An 11,239-nucleotide genomic window follows, 5' to 3' on the forward strand; every position below is an offset into this window, starting at 1 on the left:
CAAAATTCAAAGGTAATTTCAAGATATGTTCATATGGCTTAAAGAGAAGATGAAGAATGATACTAATGCTACCCGAAGCCCTACCATTTCACACACTCACAACCTAGCCCTCCCACTTCCTAGCCCTACAAACCATTTCACACCAAAGACCTCGTAGCCGTTTCACAAAAGACCCCTCCTAGCCGTTTCACAAAAGACCCCTCCTAGCCGTTTCACAAAAGACCCCCCCCCCTAGCCATTTCATATCAAAGCCCCCCTAGCCATTTCATATCAAAGCCCCCTAGCCATTTCACACCAAAGCCTTCCTAGTCATTTCACACCAAAGCCCTCCTAGCCATTTCATACCGAAGCCCTCCTAGCCATTTCCCACCGAAGCCCTCCAAGCCATTTCATACCAAAGCCCTTCTAGCCATTTCACACCAAAGCCTTCCTAGTCATTTCACACCGAAGCCTTCCTAGTCATTTCGCACCGAAGCCCTCCTAGCCATTTCTCACAAAAGCCCTCCTAGCCATTTCATACTGAAGGCCCCCTAGCCATTTCACACCAAAGCCTTCCTAGCCATTTCACACAAAAGCCCTCCTAGCCATTTCACACGAAAGCCCCCTAGCCATTTCACACCAAAGCCCTCCCAGCCTTTTCACACCAAAGCCCTCCCAGCCTTTTCACACCAAAGCCCTCCCAGCCATTTCACACAAAAGCCCTCCCAACCATTTCACACAAAAGCCCTCCTAACCATTTCACACAAAAGCCCCCCTAGCCATTTCACACAAAAGCCCCCAAGCCATTTCACACCGAAGCCCTCCTAGACATTTCACAACAAAGCCCTCCTAACCATTTCACACAAAAGCCCTCCTGGCCATTTCCCACCGAAGCCCTCCTAGCCATTTCACACCAAAGCCCTCCTAGCCATTTCACACAAAAGTCTTCCTAGCCATTTCACACTGAAGTCCTCCTAGCCATTTCACACAAAAGCCCTCCTAGCCCTTTCACACAAAAGCCCTCCTAGCCCTTTCACACAAAAGCCCTCCTAGCCCTTTCACACAAAAGCCCTCCTAGCCCTTTCACACGAAAGCCCTCCTAGCCCTTTCACACAAAAGCCCTCCTAGCCATTTCACACCAAAGCCCTCCTAACCATTTCACACAAAAGCCCTCCTAACCATTTCACACCGAAGCCTTCCTGGCCATTTCACACCGAAGCCCTCCTAGCTATTTCACACCAAAGCCCTCCTAGCCATTTCACACCGAAGTCCTCCTAGCCATTTCACACCGAAGTCCTCCTAGCCATTTCACACCGAAGCCCTCCCAGCCATTTCACACCAAAGCCCTCCAAGCCATTTCACACCAAAGTCCTCCTAGCCATCTCATCTGCCAATGATCACCTAAATCTATTCACTATCCTATATTATCCACCAATGTTCAAGTCCTACTTTAATTCTTAGTATTTAAATCTATACCAATCAACAAATTGGCCTTTCAACCTTCCCAAAAGTACAAAGTCTTAGAACCATCTTTCCCAAACTTATATTTAAGCTTCTCTAACAATATGCAATAAAAATCGGAGAAACATGTACTGTACACTAACTTTTTCATTTACCTATATTCTATAGAGTTTTCTTTCATTCACAGTATACTCCTAGAATCCTCTCTATACACTAACTTAATATTGAGAGAGAGAGAGAGAGAGAGAGAGAGAGAGAGAGAGAGAGAGAGAGAGAGAGAGAGATTTTTTAACATGGGGACGGGGATGGACATTTCATCAAATACTAAATCTTACAAAATTAAGAATCAAAAGTGGGTTAAGATTTTATACAAATTACAGACATTAAAATATTTTCTCAAGATTTTTAAGTATAGGAACAATGGTGTATTTAAACTTAAGATTGCTTCAAAGACATTTGGCTAGTTATTAATCATTATGAAATTTAAAATACGATAGGAGGGATCAACTATCGAAGGTATACTATTGAAACTTGAGAGGGTTTTGTATTAAGAGATATTAAACTTATAGAACATGAAGAAAAACTAAAAGGCTTAAAAAGAACATACCTTGAAATATGTATTTAAAGCAGCTCAATTCAAAAGTCAGAAAGAGATAAATTATATACACTTCAAAACTAAAATCTTATTTCCATCAACTGAAAGTTTCGGCACCGGATAATTCAGTAATCCTATATAAGCATTTATTCTCAATACAATAACGTTACAGTTTGAAATTTTCCCAATTAATTTACTAACGTGTTCCTTTTCCCTGAACTTTAAAGATTATATAGATTATAAACTAAAAACTATATTTCTTGAGAGTCAAAATTGACAAATAAAAAATTTGGGAAAACTTTGCTTCTAGGATCTCATGAATGCCCTATCCGACTGGATTAAATAAATAAATCCTGTAGATATCACTACACTAAAAATTAATGGAAATAACCCACCCTCCACCTGAAATATCCCTACCTCTACACAAAACAGCCCAGCCTCTACCGGAAGTAGCCCAGCCTCCACCTAAAATAGCCCACCTTCTACCTGAAAGAACTCCTACTTGATATATCCCAGCCTCTACCTGAAAGAACTCCGAACCTGAAAGAACTCCTACTTGATATATCCCAGCCTCTACCTGAAAGAACTCCTACCTGAAATGTTCCAGGATCTACCTGAAATAGCCTGTTCACTACTGAAAGAACTCCTACCTGAAAGAATTTTTGAATAACTCCTACCTGAAAGAACTTTTAAATAACTCCTACCTGAATTAACTCCTACTTGAAATAGCCAAGCCCCTCCCTGAAATATCTTCTATCAGGACTACCAGAAATTTAATGACTAGGATTTCCCCAATAAGATTGTTCACAGGTTGATGAGAATGCGATATAATTTAACTCTAAAAAACTTCAGGTTAGCCAAGATTTCAACCTTAGTTATTGACATGGATTATAACTAAATTTTAGTCATCAATTATTCATAACAGCAATTTAATGTATAAACACTTAATTCATGAAACTAAAAATGAGAGAATTTCGGTAAATTAGTAAGCTAGCCATATAACTTAGCACACTGTCCAAGACTTGAAACGTGAACTAAATATTTAAATCCTCATTGTGTAAAACTTAAGTAGGGGCAACTTCCTACACCCAATAGCCAAAAATTGTGTTCTAGAAGTTCCATTTGCTCTGAAGGACTTTACCAGGAGAATCCGGATCCCACGGGACCAATGCAGGTTAGTCCATGAACCTGAAAGTAAAAAAATGTTTATAGGAACTCGCAGAAAATTACTAATCAAGATTTATAAAGTACAAATATACTACTGTTTTTCGTAAATTTTAAGAAATAATATATGTTTAATAAATCACTTCAATCGAAAAATTAGGATATCTCATGCCCCAAAAGTAGGATATTTTAAGCCCTCACAAGTAAGATATTTTAAGCCCTCAAAATTAAGATATTTTAAGTCCCCAAAAGTGAGATATTTTAAGCCCCCAAAAGTAAGATATTTTAAGCCCCCAAAAGTGAGATATTTTAAGCCCCCAAAAGTAAGATATTTTAAGCCCCCAAAAGTAAGATATTTTAAGCCCCCAAAAGTAAGATATTTTAAGCCCCCAAAAGTAAGATATTTTAAGCCCCCAAAAGTAAGATATTTTAAGCCCCCAAAAGTAAGATATTTTAAGCCCCCAAAAGTGAGATATTTTAAGCCCCCAAAAGTAAGATATTTTAAGCCCCCAAAAGTGAGATATTTTAAGCCCCCCAAAAGTAAGATATTTTAAGCCCCCAAAAGTAAGATATTTTAAGCCCCCAAAAGTAAGATATTTTAAGCCCACAAAAGTAAGATATTTTAAGCCCCCAAAAGTAAGATATTTTAAGCCCCCAAAAGTAAGATATTTTAAGCCCCCAAAAGTAAGATATTTTAAGCCCCCAAAAGTGAGATATTTTAAGCCCCCAAAAGTAAGATATTTTAAGCCCCCAAAAGTAAGATATTTTAAGCCCCCAAAAGTAAGATATTTTAAGCCCCCAAAAGTAAGATATTTTAAGCCCCCAAAAGTAAGATATTTTAAGCCCCCAAAAGTAAGATATTTTAAGCCCCCAAAAGTAAGATATTTTAAGCCCCCAAAAGTGAGATATTTTAAGCCCCCAAAAGTAAGATATTTTAAGCCCCCAAAAGTAAGATATTTTAAGCCCCCAAAAGTGAGATATTTTAAGCCCCCAAAAGTAAGATATTTTAAGCCCCCAAAAGTAAGATATTTTAAGCCCCCAAAAGTAAGATATTTTAAGCCCCCAAAAGTAAGATATTTTAAGCCCCCAAAAGTAAGATATTTTAAGCCCCCAAAAGTAAGATATTTTAAGCCCCCAAAAGTGAGATATTTTAAGCCCCCAAAAGTAAGATATTTTAAGCCCCCAAAAGTAAGATATTTTAAGTCCCCAAAAGTGAGATATTTTAAGCCCCCAAAAGTAAGATATTTTAAGCCCCCAAAAGTAAGATATTTTAAGCCCCCAAAAGTGAGATATTTTAAGCCCCCAAAAGTAAGATATTTTAAGCCCCCAAAAGTGAGATATTTTAAGCCCCCAAAAGTGAGATATTTTAAGCCCCCAAAAGTAAGATATTTTAAGCCCCCAAAAGTGAGATATTTTAAGCCCCCAAAAGTAAGATATTTTAAGCCCCCAAAAGTAAGATATTTTAAGCCCCCAAAAGTGAGATATTTTAAGCCCCCAAAAGTGAGATATTTTAAGCCCCCAAAAGTAAGATATTTTAAGCCCCCAAAAGTGAGATATTTTAAGCCCCCAAAAGTGAGATATTTTAAGCCCCCAAAAGTAAGATATTTTAAGCCCCCAAAAGTAAGATATTTTAAGCCCCCAAAAGTGAGATATTTTAAGCCCCCAAAAGTAAGATATTTTAAGCCCCCAAAAGTAAGATATTTTAAGCCCCCAAAAGTGAGATATTTTAAGCCCCCAAAAGTAAGATATTTTAAGCCCCCAAAAGTAAGATATTTTAAGCCCACAAAAGTAAGATATTTCAAGCACCCAAAAGTGAGATATTTTAAGCCCCCCCCCCCAAAAAAAAAAAAACGATATTTTAAGTCCCCAGAAGTAAAATATTTCAGGTCCCCAAAAGTAAGATATTTTAAACTCCCTAAAATAAGATATTTTAAGATCCCAAAAGTAAGATATTTAAAACTCCTTAAAGTAAGATATTTTAAACCCCAAAAGTAAGATATTTTAAGACTCCAAAAGTAAGATATTTAAAGCCTCATGAATAGATGTTTTTAAGCCCCAAAGTAAGATATTAAAGCCACCAAAAGTAGGATATTTTAAGCCCCAAAAGGAGGATATCTTACGTCCACTAAAGAAAGATATTTTAAACCCCAAAGTGATTAAAATAATTTAAGCCACCAAAATTATATTCTCAAGGCCAAAAAATTATGATATTCCACTAAAGAAATTAGGATAATTAAGAACCAAAAAATCTTGGATATCTTAAGAACTAATAAAATGATGTGTTCGAGTTCCTATGTCAAGTTTTTAACATTGAATTCACACAAATACGAATAGAAAGACCTTTGCTCAACAAACAAACTAGATTGAATTAACACCTACAGTACACCACCCATGGCGCACTGACATCACTACCCACTTTAACAATTTAACTTATTAAATGATTTACAGCTTCATACACTAACTTATAAACCTTTGCCCAAAAACAAGTTGATTTAAGTTTTGTCATATAAAAGGTTTAAAAGTAACTTATTTCACACCTAAACGGAGATATAGAACTAAACTCTAAACTTACTCGAGTTCAAAACAATTTAAAAAAAGCATGAATTCAGTCTGAACTTTCCAACTAACGGGATTTACTAAGAAAAACAATTCAGCAAAAAATATGTATGATTCTTTGATCTAATAGTTTGAGTGAATCCTATAACTTGAATATTTTAATCTAAAAACGCCACTTCCTAAAAAAAATGCTCACAAAATGGAAGACCAATATCTACAAATAATAAATCTTCGATATCAGATATCAGGCTGACATAAGTTTTTATAGTTCATGAAATATCTTTGATATTACTTTAATTTTTCTTAACATTATATCTTAATTACTCATAATTTCTCAGATCGTTTATTTGTTTCCTTATTTCCTTTCCTCACTGAGCTATTTTTCCCCGTTGGAGCCCTTGGGCTTATAGCACCGTGCTTCTCTATCTAGGATTGTAGTTTATTTATTAATAACAACAACAATAATGACAATATTAATAATATTTATGCTATTCAGCCCTGTCTAAAATCCCTAGTCTGTACTCTTGCAACTTGACCCTAGTGCTAAATGTCAAAAAAATCTAACCTAGATTCTACAAAGCACACGACTTTAAACCCAATTTTACCATCCAAACGAAGTTCATAGTATTAGATCATTGGAGATGTCAAACTTAACTTGGCTCACGCAGAGGACAGGAGACTAAAGACACCATCACAATTTCTCAACTTCTTGAACATCAACATCTGCACGTCCTTCAGACTTCAGTGCCACAGCAAACTGGATCACAAATCTGGAGAATTGAAAAGGACATTTCAACAGATTTTTTTTTCTTTGCCTATTGTGCCTGAATAATTTATACCTAGAATTATTTTGACGAAAAAGTAAACTTGAAGTTTTGTTGTCCAAAAAAGTTGGTGACCATCATATAATGTCTAAATGAACATCTAGAATTAAACGATATTTGCATTTAAATTTTTCTTTTTACAAAAATGCATTGCTTGCCAACTACAAAGAATTAGTAAAAATAAAAGAAAAAAAAAATATTTTGATCAAGCATAACTCAAGCGAATCCTATGAGGCCTATCACTCCAGTTTCAAATTAAGAACAAAAGATAAATCTCATCGAATGGAAAGCCAATCTCTAGAAACAAAAGGATCTTAAATATCTGCAATTCACAAAGCATAAACTAATATTGTTCTGTACGTGATTGGGGAACTTCATACCAGCACTAAATGTCACAAACAAAACCCCTTTTCTAAAAAGCACAGAACCTTAAACCGAAGATTTCACCATTCAAGCGAAGTTTATAGCATCAGTTCACCCTTGATGGTGTCATAAATTACTTACCTTGGTTTATACACAAGACAGAAGATTCAAGCAGTTCTTGTAATGTCTCAAATTGTTGTATGACAGCCTTCGTGTCCTCTTTCACCACGAATAATGCTGGGCCTCACCCTTCCCATGTGGAGAAATTTCAAAGGAAACGGTTTTGTATATCCCTACTCGTCAGTGCCATATGAATACCATTTGGAGCCCAAATCTGGAAAGAATTGAAAAGGATATTTTAACAACATTTTTACTTTTGCCCACTGCTGATTCTTGAATAAATTTCCCCCCAAATAGTTTAAGACTCCTTCCAAGCTTAAGACACTTATCACTAGCTGACTATCTAGGAACTTTTCAATACGTAAAATAGCCTCTCAATAATAAAGATTTTAGTAGTATGATAATGTTGATTTATGAAATTGGTCGAGTTTCTGGAATCTAAACATTGTTAATGCTTAACAATGTTTCACTTAACACGACGACTATGGATGGCATCGTGAAGCTTAAAACTGAAGAATTTACATAGGCCTTAAATTTCTTAATAGTTTATGTACCCCCAAAACATTGATTACACATGACAGGTATATTAAAAACAGAAGAGGATTATGTGTTAATATTGAAATTATTGAATTTCACAAAACCTGCAGCCATCCGAAAAGTTAATTGGATGTCTTAAAAATAAGTATGAAAATATTTGCAACTTCCAACATAAAAGCTGTTGCGTAATGTCCCTCCCTCTGCCTCAATTGCCCCTCTTTAACAGATATCCTACTATGCTTAGTGACAGTGCATGTAATATTCATTACCAAGTCAAGTGCTAATAAACAGCTTGAGACACTGCAATGAGGTTCTATATATTAGCTGCCTCTTACGTATCTTGTTCCCTTTCATTCCAAACTCAACCCAATGTTAGGTGGCCCTCATAAAACAAATATGAGAACGAATTTGAAAAACATGATGAAGATTACTGCCACTTGGGAATAGATCCAAGCCAACGAGAAAGGCTGCCAAGCATCACAATCATAGTTTAATACCAATCTATCACTGAAATGCTTAATCGCCCTGCAACAACCCAATTTTCATGAATATCCTTTTAGCAGCATTAACAACAATAATTACACTGGAAACTTATTTGTGACAACTGGGTCAAAGGGAAATTTCTTCCAAAAGCAATAACGAGAACTGTTAAATCCAATAGCAGTTTGAGGCAATGGGACTCAATTAATGTTAATTTAGATCACTGTTTCAGTACTGGGATTGTTTAAGACTTGGCTATGGACATTTTGAAAAAGATTGCAAGTTCAAGACAGATGATAAAGCGTGCGGGAAATCTTCAGGAAATCACGTCACCAAGGAATGTAATGCACAACAAATAAAATGTATAAACTGCACGAAGTTGAACAAATCGGATAATCATATAGTGAATTCAAGAACTTGCAAAGCTTACGATTTGCAATTAGAAAGATTGGCAGAAAATACGGACCATGGATACTAAGGATGTCTTAAATAGTGCTTATATAAATATTCAATGTTATAAAATATTTCAAATTTGAGAACTAATAAATGAAGAATATTTATCAAGAAACTGAGACTTCCTTGTTCTTTAAACGCTTCGATAATGTTGATTTGGCAAACACCAGCTATGCAGTGTGATATGTAAAATACTCTAGAATATATACGATAAACTGATTTAGTAGGTCCTGTTATCGAGAAGGATTCCCCCATATAACAGGACCAGGAAAGCAGTCCTTAAAGTAAGGTAAATTACTGCATTCTACTCGGGTTACTGGAAACATTTTAAAGGCTTTTATCAGTAGCGCAAATAGGCAGGAACTATTATTTTTAAATTACTCTTGCCCATAATGGTCGACCCTGAGGGCAGGGTGGGAACATATTTTATAAATGTGGCTCATATGGGCAGCCACAGGGCACCTGGTGGAGACATTAATTTGGCCCACTTAGTCCACCAATGAGTGGGAATAACAACTTGTTTATGAATGAACAAAATGAAAATTTTTAGTCACCTAATTACCTTTTAAACATATCTACCTTGAATTAGATATATGCATAATTGCGTAATCTAAAATATTAAGATAGTAGATAAAAAAAAAACACTAGGTCTATAGTACAAGTAAAGTTCTTGTAACTATTTAAATGCTTTAAATTTCCCTATTACAATCTTTTGATTAACATGAAAAGTATCCCATTCTGGTTGAGTAATACATTTGCATAGCACATTCATTTTCCAGCTACTCGTTATTTCTCTGTTGCTTTCCCTGAACCCACAATACTGTAGTCTCAAATTCCGTGAAGACCATTTAAATCGGGCAATTTTTCAATACTTTTTTTTAATATCTAAATACTGAAATTAACTCAAGTAATCTTCAGGTGTTAAGATGTTTTTACTGACAAATCCATCGCTAATAACTATTACAGTAAGCAGCCACACCTACACGGCGAAGTCAAGAGGTCTTAAAACCAAGCCCCTCCCCCTTACACAGAGTAGGGGCCTACACTTAATACACCACCTTTTTACTTGTTTTTGGTTTAAATCCAACCCTCCACTGAAGTCGAGTGAACTACTCGGGCGGGTCCATATCAATCATCTAACGAAACATTTTCATTATAACTTATACAATTCTTTGATTGTAGCATCTTCCAAATCATATGATCTTGTGAAAAGTAATGTCTTTAGTTTCTTCTTAAATTCATTTGCTCCCTTTAGGTCCTTCATTTCAGTTGGCAGTTTATTATAATGTCTAGGCGCACAGTAGCTAAAAGTCCTTTCACCAAATTTACTATTTGTTCTTGGTTCAGATAGTCTATGTTTGTCACTCATGTGTCTTATGGTAACATTTGTTTCTAGTTCTAGTTTGTCTAGGCATTCTGTGCTATGGTCGACAAGTCTTAAGGAAATTCGTCGTAAATTACTATGAATCCACTACCAGTATACGAAGTATGATACGATAAATACCTAAGAATACATATGACAAACATCGTATGTCCTGTAAGGCACAGGTTCCCAATATAATGGGACCAGATAAACGGCCCATAAAAGTAAAGTAAGTAAAATAAAATATCAATATATTGTTAAGCAAACTATATATACTTGTTTCGAGCTAATACACTTGGTAAGTAAATAAATAAAAAGGTTGTAGCACAGTTCAATAAACGTGGGGCCTATTAAGAACACAGATGCTAAATTTGGGGTTGCCAATATAATTTTTTTTTCACGACTGGTAATTTGTATAATCTGTATGAATGCGATTCCCGGTATATCTTCCAAAAAATCATTTTCCTTTCACACACACTGACCACTCCTCAGTAGTCCCCCCTCCCCGCCACCAACAGCATCCCTCCCCCCTACGACGTAACAACGGTTCATACCTGGTTGCAAATTTGCTGCAACTTATTACGATAATCAACAAATAATTATGCACGTAATGTGCATTCAAACTAGATACGAGTTGGTACTGCATACACATACATATATACATATTTAACGTTATTCTCAATAAGTCGCAAAATGAATTCGAAAAAATTTCACTTCCAATTCCCTCCATGAGATGGAACACAATTTAACTATCACGAGACGAAAAAATAAGTCTCCACCTAACATGAAAATGAACATACATGCCAAAACCGATGGTCACAAATTTCGTAGTTCGCAAATAATTAACAAAGATTTGTATATTACTTATAACCAGTTTTGCTCCACAAATCAATCTCGGAGGAAATTTGCACATAAAAGTATTTATTGTCATTATGAACTTTCAAAAAACAATACAAAAAGTATGGAAAAAATTACATTTACATTTAGGTAACACCAAAGACGCGTTTCTCAGTCTTCGCACCTTGAGCAAAACTGCAGGCAACGACCTTTGTTTGGCAGACCGTAAACACAGACGAGGAACCTTGGAGGAAAAATAACTGGAGATGCCCTGACCCGGATTAAGGGAAGCCAGGTTTTTAACCTTCAAACTGTCAGTTCTTGATCCTTCAAGTTAATCTCTGTCACTGTATTGGAATTTGTAGTCAGTTCTATTCAGACCTTTGCTTAGAGACGGTAACCCTTATCGTGCTTTCATTAGTGACATCTTGTTTTTTTTTTCTGCTGCCATCTTCTTTTTTTGGATTTTTTAGTCTTTTATAATTTTTTTTTTCTTTTTTTTCTATT

At 35.7% G+C, this 11,239-nt stretch overlaps 1 long non-coding RNA gene across 2 annotated transcripts in view; it reads right to left on the bottom strand.

The window, feature by feature from the left end:
• Positions 1–258: 258 nt before the first annotated feature.
• The window catches only part of LOC137629059 (uncharacterized), a 40,652-nt gene continuing 29,671 nt past the window's right edge, over positions 259–11,239 (bottom strand). For both annotated transcript variants that reach the window (XR_011041435.1, XR_011041434.1), the window contains 3 exons: positions 7,084–7,276; positions 6,411–6,525; positions 259–3,223 (listed from right to left, as the gene is read on the bottom strand). This is a non-coding gene — a long non-coding RNA (uncharacterized lncRNA). The remainder of the gene's footprint in view (positions 3,224–6,410; positions 6,526–7,083; positions 7,277–11,239) is intronic.

The sequence above is a fragment of the Palaemon carinicauda genome, chromosome 37 (assembly GCF_036898095.1).
Source record: "Palaemon carinicauda isolate YSFRI2023 chromosome 37, ASM3689809v2, whole genome shotgun sequence".
NCBI classification, from domain to species: Eukaryota; Metazoa; Arthropoda; class Malacostraca; order Decapoda; family Palaemonidae; genus Palaemon; species Palaemon carinicauda.